At 44.3% G+C, this 13,847-nt stretch overlaps 1 long non-coding RNA gene across 1 annotated transcript; it reads right to left on the bottom strand.

Moving 5' to 3' along the window:
• Window positions 1–1,059: 1,059 nt before the first annotated feature.
• On the bottom strand, window positions 1,060–8,811 carry LOC123365442. The gene is made up of 3 exons (XR_006577586.1): window positions 8,797–8,811; window positions 6,788–6,849; window positions 1,060–1,680 (listed from the first exon to the last, which is right to left on the bottom strand). It is a non-coding gene; the product is annotated as an uncharacterized LOC123365442 (long non-coding RNA).
• Window positions 8,812–13,847: the final 5,036 nt, after the last annotated feature.

The following is a 13,847-nucleotide window of genomic DNA, read 5'->3' as shown; positions in this document are numbered from 1 at the left end:
ATCCTCTGGCCTTAGTAAATTAATTAATAATTTTCACCTTTTGTTCATCTACCTGAATTCCTTGTTCCCTTAGGGTCTGTTGACCCACTTGCAGATGTTCTCCATACCAAATATCATTGGAATCCAAATCCCTCTTTTTGACACACAGCCTCAACTTGCAGCTCCTGTATTTTCACTGGCTTTTTCAATGCTGCTATATTTTTCCTGGCACCAATTGTGAGAAATGCTTGCGATCTCCTCTTCCTTTTCTTTAGTCAAATCCTGAATTAACTGTTTCATTCCTCTCACTTGATAGTCTAATTTATCTTTGTCTGCTTTAATATTTTCCCATTCCATCATTCTTTTCTCCAATACCCCATTTTGTTTCCACATTTGTTCTGAGTTTGCATTATCTGTGCCTGCCTTACTTCCCGTTCCAAATTTTCCTGGCAAGTTTTAAAATTATTTTGTAATGTTTGTAACTCTGCATGTAAGGTGGAAGTCTGTGCAATTGCCTATTTTACAGTTTGCCACAACAGCCATACTAGGGCCCTTTGCTGGGGTGCCTCTTCCACCCCTTTACTTTTCTTCTTAAACAGTGTTTTAAACGTTATTACACTAACACCACGTGTATCTTCCCCATGGTTGTTTTTTTCCCTTTCACAAATAAGGAGTCACCCTTAGTCTTAAATAAGGACTCCCCCAACACCCTAAGACTCCCCCATCTCAAAATCTGGCACCCCTTAATCTCTCTCCACCCTCCGCATTCTCCACCACCTGTTAAACCCACAATAGAGGTCTCCCGGCAGGATGGAGAGCAAGCAGATACCAGACACCGTGTTGATACATAATACTCTAAATGCTCTTTATTGATTACAAAACAAACCTTACTCACTCCACATTCACAACCCAAACATACTATACCAGAGTCCAAAGGTCAGAATGGTCCCGGTGGCCAATCGAGGTTCCTTCCAGCAGGATAAGATCATAAGATGCAGGGAGCCGGTGAAAACCACAACTATATCCACATGGGACTCTGGATCAATAAATTACTCCAATTTGCAGAAATCATAGGCACCTATTTATAGTTCATTCTGTTGCATCATCTGTTCTTTGCCTTTGTTTACTAGGCCTTCTACCCACACAATTCCAAAGAGACAGTCTTGGGTGGGTCACTATGATCCAAAGCATGCAATTTCCTCCAATTCTTATACAATTTTATATCAGTCCAGCTGGTGTTATTTCCTTTTCTGATGATTTTCTGTACTTTTCTCGGAACGTAAGATTGTTCTTGCACAGAGTTCTAATAGTCCTTGACCTTGTTTCAGTTGCTAACTTGCAACGCACACATTCATGTCAAGCATGTGTCATTCATACCAGGCCTCAATGACCTATAACATTGAATCACAATATATTTGGATATATATTTCTCCCAACACTCCCAGAATGCCATGTCTCGCCAACAGACAGGTGCCTCCATCCCCCTCCTGGAAGAGAGTCACCAATCACTGCAACATTTACTCCTAGGAGCAGAGGCTGCAATCCTCCCAGCCTTGGTGGTACATGCCTTCTCCTCCACTATCTTTGGGGGTGATACAGCTGTATTCTTGATGGAATGCATGAAGGAAGACTACACCAGACTCAGGAAGATGCTTAAAGAAATGGAGGATTAGGTGATCTTCAGTGGGATGCTACTTGTCCCTAGAGGAGGAAAGTGAAGGTGAGGCAGGTTTATGAATCCTTCTGCCAGGTGGTGTCAGCAGTAACAAGGGCTGGGTTAAATATCATGGGGTTCCTCTTCACAATACAAAACCAGTTCCAGCATCCAGCCAGTAATCAGGGAAATTTAACCACCACCCTGGGTGCCTCTAAGAATCAAAAGAGCAGGAGTACTTGTGGCACCTTAGAGACTAACAAATTTGAGGATAAGCTTTTGTGGGCTACAGCCCACTTCTTCAGATGCATAGAATGGAACATATAGTAAGGAGGTACACACACACACACACACACACACACTGAAAAGGTGGAAGTAGCCATATCAACTCTAAGAGGCTATTTAATTAAGATGAGCTATAATCAGGAGGGGAAAAAAAAAACTTTTGTAGTGATAATCAAAATGGGCCACTGCAGACAGTTGACAAGAGGTGTGAGGATACTTAACATGGGGAAAGATTCAATCTGTGAAATGACTCAGCCATTCCAAGTCTCTATTCAAACCTAAGTTAATGGTATCTAGTTTGCATACCATCAGGGGCTTGTTCACCTGCACATCTACCAATTAATTAGACTGCACAGAGGGGACTGAGGGACGGTAAAGAAATGTGGCAGCATGTGACCTCCAGAAGACGAAAGAGGAGCGTCCATGTATCAGCAATGGAGATACAGATGAGCAACCGTTTTCATGTTCTTTCCAAAGGTACTAATGCGGAGAATGGACTAGATGATACATCTAAGGGAAGGGAGCAGAAGGAGACTCCACCGATTGGAAGGCATGAGATGCCCTGTCCTAGAGGTGGGGGTTCCACAACCACTGCTCCCAAGAGAAAGAGGAAGGTGGTGGTGGTTGGGGACTCCCTCCTCAGGGAGACAGAGTCATCTATCTGCTGCCCCAACTGTTCAGAGCTCCGGTATGAAACTGAAAAAAAAAAACCAAAAAAAAAAAACAAGAGTCTCTGGATTAAGTTTAGAAGTGTGAGCAACAAGGGTGATGTCATGGTGGGAGTCTCCTATAGACCACCAGACCAGGGTGATGAGGCTTTCTTCCGGCAACTAGCAGAAGTTACTAGAACGCAAGCCTTGGTTCTCATGGGAGACTTCAATCACCCTGATATCTTCTAGGAGAGCAATACAGCAGTGCACAGACAATCCAGGAAGTTTTTGGAAAGTGTAGGGGACAATTTCCTGGTGCAAGTGCTGGAGGAACCAACTAGAGGCAGAGCTCTTCTAGACCTGCTGCTCACAAACAGGGAAGAAAAAGTGGATGGGAATCAGTGACCATGAGATGGTCGAGTTCAGGATCTTGATACAAGGAAGAAAGGAGAGCAGCAGAATATGGACCCTGGACTTCAGAAAAGCAGACTTGGACTCCCTCAGGGAACTGATGGGCAGGATCCCCTGGAAGAACAACATGAGGGGGAAAAGGAGTCCAGGAGAGCTGGCTATATTTTAAAGAATCTTTATTGAAGTTGCAGGAAAAAATCATCCCAATGTGTAGAAACAACTGTAAATATGGCAGGCAACCAGCTTGGCTTAACAGTGAAATCCTTGCTGATCTTCAATGCAAAAAAGAAGCTTACAAGAAGTGGAAGATTTATACACCTCCCTGGTCATTTGTTCAAAATATTGCTCAGGCATGCAGGAGTGAAATCAGGAAGGCCAGATCACCCTTGGAGTTGCACCTAGCAAGAGGTGTTAAGAGTAACAAGACGGGTTTCTTTGGGTAAGTTAGCAACAAGAAGAAAGTCAAGGACAGTGTGGGCCCCTTACTGAATGATGGAGGCAACCTAGTGACAGAGGATGTGGAAAAAGCTCATGTACTCAATGCTTTTTTTTCCTCTGTCTTCACAAACAAGGTCAGCTCCCAGACTGCTGCAGTATGGGGAGAAGGTGACCAGCCTTCTGTGGAGAAAGAAGTGGCTCGGGACTACTTAGAAAAACTGGATGAGCACAAGTCCATGGGGCCAGATATGCTGCATCCAAGGATGATAATGGAAGGGAAGGAGGAGGATCCAGGGAACTACAGGCCAGTCAACCTCACCTCAGTCACTGGAAAAATCATGGACAATGTCCTCAAGGAATCAATTCTGAAGCACTTAGAGGAGAGGAAAGTGATCAGGAACAGTCAGCATGGATTCACCAAGGGCAAGTCATACCTGACTAACCTAATTGCCTTCTATGACAAGATAACTGGGTCTGTGGATGAGGGGAAAGCAATGGATGTGTTATTCCTTGACTTTAGCAAAGCTTTTGATCCTGTCTCCCACAGTATTCTTGCCAGCAAGTTAAAGAAGTATAAGCTGGATGAATGGAGTATAAGGTAGATAGAAAGCTGGCTAGATCGTCGGGCTCAACAGGTAGTGATCAAGGGCTCTATGTTGAGCTAGCAGCCAATATCAAGCTGAGTGCCCCAAGGGTCGGTCCTGGGGCCGGTTTTCATAGAATCTCAGGGTTGGAAGGGACCTCAGGAGGTCATCTACTCCAACTCCCTGCTCAAAAGCAGGACCAAACCCAACTAAATCATCCTAGCCAAGGCTTTGTCAAGCCTGACCTTAAAAACCTTTAAGGAAGGAGATTCCACCACCTCCCTAGGTAATCCATTCCAGTGCTTCACCACCCTACTAGTGAAAAAGTTTTTCCTAATATCCAACCTAAACCTCCCCCACTGCAACTTGAGACCATTACTCTTTGCTCTGTCATCAGGTACCACTGAGAACAGTCTAGATCCATCCTCTTTGGAACCCCCTTTCAGGTAGTTGAAAGCAGCTATCAAATCCCCCCTCATTCTTCTCTTCTGCAGACTAAACAATCCCAGTTCCCTCAGCCTCTCCTCATAAGTCATGTGCTCCAGCCCCCAATCATTTTTAGCCTGCAGAAGAGAAGAATGAGGGGGGATTTGATAGCTGCTTTCCACTACCTGAAAGGGGGTTCCAAAGAGGATGGATCTAGACTGTTCTCAGTGGTACCTGATGACAGAGCAAAGAGTAATGGGTCTCAAGTTGCAGTGGGGGAGGTTTAGGTTGGATATTAGGAAAAACTTTTTCACTCAGAAAGTGGTGAAGCACTGGAATGGATTACCTAGGGAGGTGGTGGAATCTCCTTCCTTAGAGGTTTTTAAGGTCAGGCTTGACAAATCCTTGGCTAGGATGATTTAGTTGGGCATTGGTCCTGCTTTGAGCAGGGGATTGGACTAGATGACCTCCTGAGGTCCCTTCCAACCCTGATATTCTATGAAATGTGGATCCTCCAGTCTCTCCTTTGCAGACTTCCCACAGGGATAAGGTAAAGTTCCTCCAGCCCCTACCCATTGTGCTCACCTCCAAGATGTACTGGACCTTGTCTGTGATGTGGATTTCTTCCAGCAGACTCCTTGCAATGATATCCAGGTTCTCTGCATAATGTACAGAGCTTGCAAAAGGAGAAAAAGCAATGGGTCAGAGTCATGGAACCCAGGGCTCCACTTGCTGTGGGATGATTAGGGGTGTTCTGTGGGGAGCCTTGGTGAGACCCCAAATGCATATCCTGGCCTCTACCATTCCTATCCCTCTGGGAGAAACTAGCAAGAGTTCATAGCAGGTTGACAGCTGGATCTTCAATCCTTGCCCTTAGTAGTTCTCCACAGAGGAACTGGTACACGAAAGGGTGTAGAACAATCATACTCCTAGGAATGGGAGCTGGGCTGCTTGGTAGAGACCAGGAACCAAAGCACAGAACGTGGAAGGAAGGAATTCCCCACAGAGGGTAATGTAATCTCCCCTGGAAGGATGGATCCTTACCTGCAGCCTGTTCCCATCCCTGCACACCCACTCCTGTCTCAGCAGATGCATCTATACAAGGGAGCAGAGGTCTACTCCTGGGATGGAGGATTAGGATGACAATCTACTTGGATGCGGGTATTGTCCTTCTCCATGTCCATGGTGAAGACACCGAAGGGCAGCCTACAGACAGTGAGATTCTAGCTAGAGCTGACTTCAGCAGGAAAAAGGAGCCCGTATTAGACTCTGCAGAGCAGGAGTGGGACTGGCACTAAAATGGGCATGAAACTGCAGGGAAATAGGCACAGGCCAACAAGAATGGAAACTGAAGCACCAAGAGTGGAGTGGAGTGGAGGGGAGGGCTGGAATAGAACCTGTTCCCCTGCTCTCACCACTGGACTCTGCCCCCCCCCCATATAGCCCCTATTGTGATAATCTCTCAAAGGCCACTATAATGTTGGAGTGAAATCACCTGTCTAACCAGGAGAGTGAAGTTTCCTACCACCTCTGCCTGAACATGACAACTACAACTAGGAGGTAACCCCAGTTAGGGAGGGGCAATAACTCCCAGATCTGGGCCTGAGTAGCATAAGAGTTGGGGAGCTGAGACAGGAGAGTCCCAGTATGTGAGGTTGCAAACAGCAACAATGGGTGTATTGTGCAATGGCTGTTCCACAATGAGCTTCTATGACAATAGATAAAAATCTGATATTTTGAAAAATTACAAAGTTTTATTTAAATTGGATTTCTTATTTTGTTATTTAAAGTACAAGTTTTTTTAAAATAAGCCTGTTCAAAATAAAATAAAATCTGAATTTAATACAAAATATTTAAGGCCTCTCTTAAAACAATTTATTATATATTTTGTTTTACACAGAGAATCTATATGCCTCTTTAAATAAAAATTTAAAACAAAAGCTTTGAATTAAAGGCTGCTCAGTAGTGGGCAGGATGATAACACAACCCCATGTCTCCCACAGGATCTAGCTCTTAATACATGACATGATCGATTGTGCCATATTTATAAAGTTTGATGTCAAAAGTTAAATTTCCCCCCCTCCCCAATGCTTTTTAAAAAAATCTTTTTCTATCTAAACAAGGGGGAAATAAACCATTGTTTGGCCTTTTTACTGTTGTACATGAAAGGCTGCTTGTGGATGTTTTTAACCTCACAACATGTTTCAGTAACACTGACATAGTCAAACTTTATAACTTCACATGAAACAACAGCACATACAATCCAACAAGATATTCCTGTTTACCAGATCAAGACTTTGAGTCATTTGCTGGTACCACCAGCAGTGCTTCAAGTAAACATACAACAAACAGTGGATTACCTGTATTACCTGCATCATCTAGTAAGACCACAGATGAGTTCATAATCAGGACCAGCAAATTCCTGCAAGAAGCCATAGATTGCAAAAATGAACAAGCAATTTTTTTCCCAATGAATCTCCCTTTCATCTTGTTCAAAACATACATTTCATTTCAATCATTATGACCAGGCTACACTCCACCAGGCTACACTCCACCAGACACTGCTGGAAGGTTGCCCAATACAGTTTGTGAGAAGGAAACCGAAAGTTTGAAATTTGTTAATCTGAACCTTGATGGTTGTAGCAATATACACAATGATCCAGCAGTGTATGCTTGTGACAACAGGAGATGGGGTTGTCTATTTTACAGAAACAATTGATACATCAGGAAATGCCCATAAAGGAGAATATTTAAAAGAAGTTGCAGTAAAAGCTATAACAAACTAAACAAAACTTCAAGAGTCAAGTGCCTAGGCACATCACAGATAAAGCTGCAAATGTAGCAAAGATTAGAAGAAATCTGGAAGAAAATAATGAAGGGAACCTGAACTTTATAGCATATGGCTACAGTACTCATTTGAGTCATCTTTTAGCCATAGACTTAAGTACACTTCCAGAAATAAAGGAAAATGTTGAAATTGCAAAATACTTCCATAACGGCCACTTTGCTTCAGCGAACAGGAGAATCCAAACTAATTATCCCCCAAGACATACAATGGAATTCAGTGGTTTACTGTTTTGAGCTCTCTATTAAGAGCTAGCCTATTCTGATGGCAATTTATTAAGAAAACCATGACAATAGATGGAACAGCCAAAGTAGTCAACATGGACTAAAGAGAAATATAGAAGATCTGTATTGCGGATGCTGTTGAAATTTGGCAACAACTGCAAGTGACACTGAAGAAATATCCAACAACAAGGTTAAATTGCAGTCTATAAAAAAAAAAAAGCAGGTGGATCAAGCACTTACTCCACCTTATTTTCTTACCAGTATAGTATCAGAGTAGATGCTAAAGAAGATGCTGCTATGACATGGATATCTAATAATCACCCAACAACCATGTCAACCATCATAAATTTCAAGGCTGAAAATGAACCATTCATGCAGTACATATTTGCTGATGATGTTTAAAGAAAGTCACACCACTGAACTATGGGAGTCACTAGTGTGACACAACACCCCATATTCTTCATAGAGATATTATGGCATAACTATGATGTATTTTATGCAAGATATCATTGGAAAGATTATAATGTACTGAATATGGATTATCCTACTTGTATGTGTAATCTTTGGGTGGGTTAAAGTTCACTTCATTGCCATTCTCCAGTGCTTAAAAAACCCCAGCTCTGATAGAAAAGTAGCTGGAGACCCAAAATTCAGTCTCTAAAAATTTTCAGCAAGGATTGCACAGGGTCAACCTCCCCACATTCAAGTGCCAAAAGGAACTAAAATGAATTTAATTAAATAACTTTATAAAATCTTATGATAAAGAAACAAATCTAGTTTTACAGCATAACATTGCTATTTTATAATCCCCAGACATTATCTTCAGTTATACATAAACATAAATAAAGAAAATAAAATCTGAACAGTTCAGTCCCCACAGAAACACAATGAGAAGAAACTGGGAGGTCCCAAAAACTTAGGTTTAGTTAATCTAAGTCTCAGTTAGAGTCTTTGATCACCAAATCTATACAGTTTACTGAGTCTAAAACAACATCTTCCCTCCACTTGCTTGTAGGAATCTTCAGCTGGAAACCATGCAGACTCTTCCTCTGCTGAAATCACTGCTAGTCAGTCAGCTAGCTGATCAACCAATCACTCATTTAAGTTACAAGTGTATAGATGTAAAGAAAACCCTGTTACAAGAAAACACAAAACTGAGAATAGCAAAATATGTTACTCTTTCACCATTGCTACATTTAAAGAAAAGTTGGTGAATCAGACTAGTTGATACAATTTAACTAGAACAGTTTGGCTAAAATTGCCCATGCTTCTCTATTAGAGGGTTAACAATAACACTAACCTGCTGCAAAATGCATGCAACCATCTGCTTTCCGCTCCTGGGCTCAGCTTCTCCCAACACACACAGGATACACGGCCCTTAGTAAAGCAGCTGCCCTGACCCCCACAACAGGGAACCTATTGGAGTATACCCAAAACTACCACACCCAATTCCAGAAGCTTTTGGATGTGGAGTGCTAAATCTGCCTAGCAACAATGACCCAGGTAGAGACTACTACCTCCCCTCAATGTGTCTCTTAAAGAGATCTCTCCCTATTAGGCACATGGATTACACATGCATGTATCATTTTTGTATCTGAAGTTAGGAATATTGTCTATGTATCTATTAGACATGTGTTTACACATGGGGAATGCCCACTAGGCAAAAGACTCTCAGTTAGATGGCTGGTTGGGAAGGGCCCACTCAGGTTAATGAGCCATCAGGAGAAAACAATAAGCGTTAGAAGCAGCTTATCTCCCATTGGGGGGGGGGGGAATGTAGCAATTCAGGACTCACCCCTGTGGCACCTCCTACTGGAGGTCTGTGAGTTGGCTTGCTTTCCAGCTCCAGAGCACCCTCTGCAGGTTGGTATCATCACCGCTCACTGGCCCTCATGTCCCTCCCAGACCCCAGTGCCCCTTTATCTGAGAGTTCTGCCCCAGCAGTATCCCCTCCGTCTCTGGGTCTCCCCTTCCTAGGGAACCCCCAACCCTCCAATCCCACCTTGCCTCACTGCCTACTGCCAGACATCATTTAGCCCCTGCTCCTTGAGGCAGACTGCAGCCTGTAATGGCCACTCATCACTGGCAAGGAGGGATAGAACCTGCTGCCACTGCCTAGCCCTGGGCTGCCCCTTTGCAACCCCAGTACCTGGTTTAGGCCCTGCAGCCTGAGGGGCTGGAGCTCCCCAACCCCTCTTGCCTTTCCCCCAGCACTGCCCTAGGTCAGGTCCCTGCTCAGCTCCCAGGCAGCTAGGTCCTTCCCTCTCAAAAGCTTTTATAGGGCCAGCTGCAACCTGATTGGGGCATGGCCCCAGCTGTGGCTGCCTTCCCCATCAGCCTAGCCACTTCTCACAGCCCCAGCCCTCTCCCAGGGCTGGCTTTAACCTTTTCTGGGCCAGCGCAGGTGACCACCCCGCTACAGGGGGCCTTCCTGAGGATGCTAAAGACAGCCTCCGAGTTATGGCCACTGTGACACTACAGGGACATGTGACCAGGTCACCTGGTGCTGGACTCCAACTTGGGATACCAGTGTTTTTCCACTGACTGGTGTGGGAACCAAGCTTTGAAACAAAGGGTTCCCACCATTTCTATATGCAAAAGCTATATAAGGCAGGAGAGTGACATCATTGTGGTAATTCACTAACTCCTCATCCAAAGAGACTCTTGGAAAGACCTGAGGACAAAGACTGAACTGGGGGAAGTGTTGGACCCAGCCTAAAGGGATTCTTAGACTGTGAAAAAAAACAACTGGGGATTCCAAGCTGTAAGTTAGTGCAGCTTGCCCCTCAAGAATCTGCAGCCTGCTGGTATCATCATTTAGGGTAAGAATTTGCTATTCATATCCAATCTCTTTAGTATATTAAGCTTAGTTTGTGTGTTTTGTTTATTTGCTAGGTAATCTGCTTTGATCTGTTTGCTATCCCTTATAATCACTTAAAATCTATCTTTTGTAGTTAATAAACTTGTTTTGATTCATAGATTCATAGATTCTAGGACTGGAAGGGACCTCGAGAGGTCATCGAGTCCAGTCCCCTGCCCTCATGGCAGGACCAAATATACTGTCTAGACCATCCCTGATAGACATTTATCTAACCTACTCTTAGGGTATGTCTGCACTACCAGATTAGTTCGATTTAACTTAATTCGAATTTGTGGAATCGACCTTACAAAGTCAAATTTGTGTCCACACTAAGGACACTAATTCGACTTTGTGAGTCCACACTAATGGGGCAAGCGTCGACATTGGAAGCGGTGTACTGTGGGAAGCTATCCCACAGTTCCCGCAGTCCCCGCTGCCCATTTGAATTCTGGGATTTCCCCACAATGCATGCTGGGGAGAAAAATGTGTCGAGGGTGGTCTTGGATAACTGTCATCATTCAACGTGCTTTCGGACGTCTCAAGGGGAGATGGAGGAGCTTACTGACTCGCTCGGATCTCAGCGAAACCAATATCCCCATTGTTATTGCAGCTTGCTGTGTGCTCCACAATCTCTGTGAGAGCAAGAGGGAGACCTTTATGGCGGGATGGGAGGTTGAGGCAAATCGCCTGGCTGCTGATTATGCTCAGCCAGACAGCCGTGCAATTAGAAGAGCCCAGCGGGAAGCGCTGTGCATCCGGGAGGCTTTGAAAGCTAGGTTCCTCAGTGAGCAGGGTAACCTGTGACTGTTCAGTTTCTTTACAGAGAAGGTGAACCTGCCCCTGCTTCAGTTACTATTGACTTTCTTCTGCGGTTACATACCCCGTTCACCACGTTTCCCCCCTTCCAACACACGTTTAAAAATAAAGTTAATGGAACATTGTTAATTAACAACGTTTTCTTTATTAATGAATTCACGTTAAAGGGTTGAAACAGGGATGCAGACTGTGGTGGGTAGGGTGTGCAGTGATGTTAACACCGCTTCTACACTCGAGGAATGATAGGCTCCTGCTCCTAGAGCGGTCTGCAGTGCCGGACTGGTTGTTTCAACGGAGCCTGCCATCCCTCCTTTTCGGGACTCTGTGTGCGGGGACTATGTGACCTTGTGGTGGGGGAGGACGGTTACAGATTCCCCTGCTGCGTGGCTCTGTGGTCTGGGACAAGGACCACTGCATAAGTTCTGTAACCGCCCTCCAATGCCACAAAGTCACGTACCCCCCACCCACACAGAACATGGAAAACACCTCAGACCGAACAGGGTGCCTACTGACTGCACTGTGTGTGTGACCTGCTGTTGATCCTGCCCCCGTGTCTGTACCCTGGTAAAGGTGACTGTCCTATGCAATTAACAACCCCCTTCCCCGCCCCCCTTCACAGACAGTCTTCTGTAGAAAAACTTGACGGAAATAGTAATTAACAGCAAACTACTTTTAATAATCAACTACACAGTTAGGGGATGAAACTGGGATTGGGGCTTCGGTGAGCCAGGAAGGGAAGGACTTCTCAACATTTAGGGAATGAGAGCTTTCTTGTATTTGTGCACTCTGCAGGGGTGCAGTGACAGTTTTCACGGCCCCTGTCGCCCCTCCTTCTTGTTACTTTGGGTGAGGGGGGTTTGGGACTTTGTGGCAGGGGAGGGCGGTTGCAGATACAGTGCAGGGGGGCTCTTTCCTCCTGCCTGCGGTCCTGCAGAATATCCACAAGGCGCCGGAGAGTGTCAAATTTTCCCTGGGCATTTCCTGTGTGGCTGGTCAGAACATCCAAGCTCGGACTGCTGTCCAGAGCGTCAACAGAGTGGTGCAGTGTGGGATAGCTCCCGGAGCTACTAAGGTCAATTTCCGTCCACACATAGCCTAATTCGACATAGCCATGTCGAATTTAGCGCTACTCCCCTCGTCGGGGAGGAGTACAGAATTCGAACTAAAGAGCCCTCTAGGTTGAACTAATTAGCTTCCTGGTGTGGACGGGTGCACGGTTAAGTCGAATTAACGCTGCTAAATTCGACATAAACTCCTAGTGTAGACCAGGCCTTAAATATCTCCAGAGATGGAGATTCCACAACCTCTCTAGGCAATTTATTCCAGTGTTTAACCACCCTGACAGTTAGGAACTTTTTCTTAATGTCCAAAATAAACCTCCCTTGCTGCAGTGTAAACCCATTGCTTCTTGTTCTATCCTTAGACGCAAAGGTGAACATGTTTTCTCCCTCCTCCTGATGACATCCTTTTAGATACCTGAAAACTGCTATCATGTCCCCTCTCAGTCTTCTCTTTTCCAAACTAAACAAAACCAATTCTTTCAGCCTTCCTTCATAGGTCATGTTCTCTAGACCTTTAATCATTCTTGTTGCTCTTCTCTGCACCCTCTCCAATTTCTCCACATCTTTCTTGAAATGCGGTGCCCAGAACTGGACACAATACTCCAGTTGAGGCCTAACCAGTGCAGAGTAGAGCGGAAGAATGACTTCTCGTGTCTTGCTCACAACACACCTGTTAATGTATCCCAGAATCACATTTGCTTTTTTTGCAACAGCATCACACTGTTGACTCATATTTAGCTTGTGGTCCACTATAACCCCTAGACCCCTTTCTGCCGTACTCCTTCCTAGACAGTCTCTTCCCATTTTGTATGTGTGAAACTGATTTTTCCTTCCTAAGTGGAGCACTTTGCATTTGTCTTTGTTAAACTTCATCCTGTTTACCTCAGACCATTTCTCCAATTTGTCCAGATCATTTTGAATTATGACTCTGTCCTCCAAAGCAGTTGCAATCCCTCCCAGTTTGGTATCATCTGCAAACTTAATAAGCGTACTTTCTATGCCAATATCTAAGTCATTGATGAAGATATTGAACAGAGCCGGTCCCAAAAAAGACCCCTGCGGAACCCCACTCATTATACCTTTCCAGCAGGATTGGGAACCATTAATAACTACTCTCTGAGTACGGTTATCCAGCCAGTTATGCACCCACCTTATAGTAGCCACATCTAAATTGTATTTGCCTAGTTTATCAATAAGAATGTCATGCGAGACCATATCAAATGCCTTACTAAACTCTAGGTATACCACATCCGCTTCTCCCTTATCCACAAGACTTGTTATCCTAACAAAGGAAGCTATCAGATTGGTTTGACATGATTTGTTCTTTACAAATCTATGCTGGCTATTCCCTATTACCTTCCAAGTATTTGCAGATGATTTCCTTAATTACTTGCTCCATTATCTTCCCTGGCACAGAAGTTAAACTAACTGGTCTGTAGTTTCCTGGGTTGTTTTTATTTCCCTTTTTATAGATGGGCACTATATTTGCCCTTTTCCAGTCTTCTGGAATCTCTCCCATCTCCCATGATTTTCCAAAGATAATAGCTAGAGACTCAGATACCTCCTCTATTAGCTCCTTGAGTATTCTAGGATGCATTTCATCAGGCCCTGGTG

Source organism: Mauremys mutica, chromosome 2 (assembly GCF_020497125.1).
Source record: "Mauremys mutica isolate MM-2020 ecotype Southern chromosome 2, ASM2049712v1, whole genome shotgun sequence".
Lineage (NCBI taxonomy): Eukaryota > Metazoa > Chordata > Testudines > Geoemydidae > Mauremys > Mauremys mutica.
Note: the sequence above shows the minus strand (reverse complement) of the source record. Positions and strands in the feature narration are given on the sequence as shown.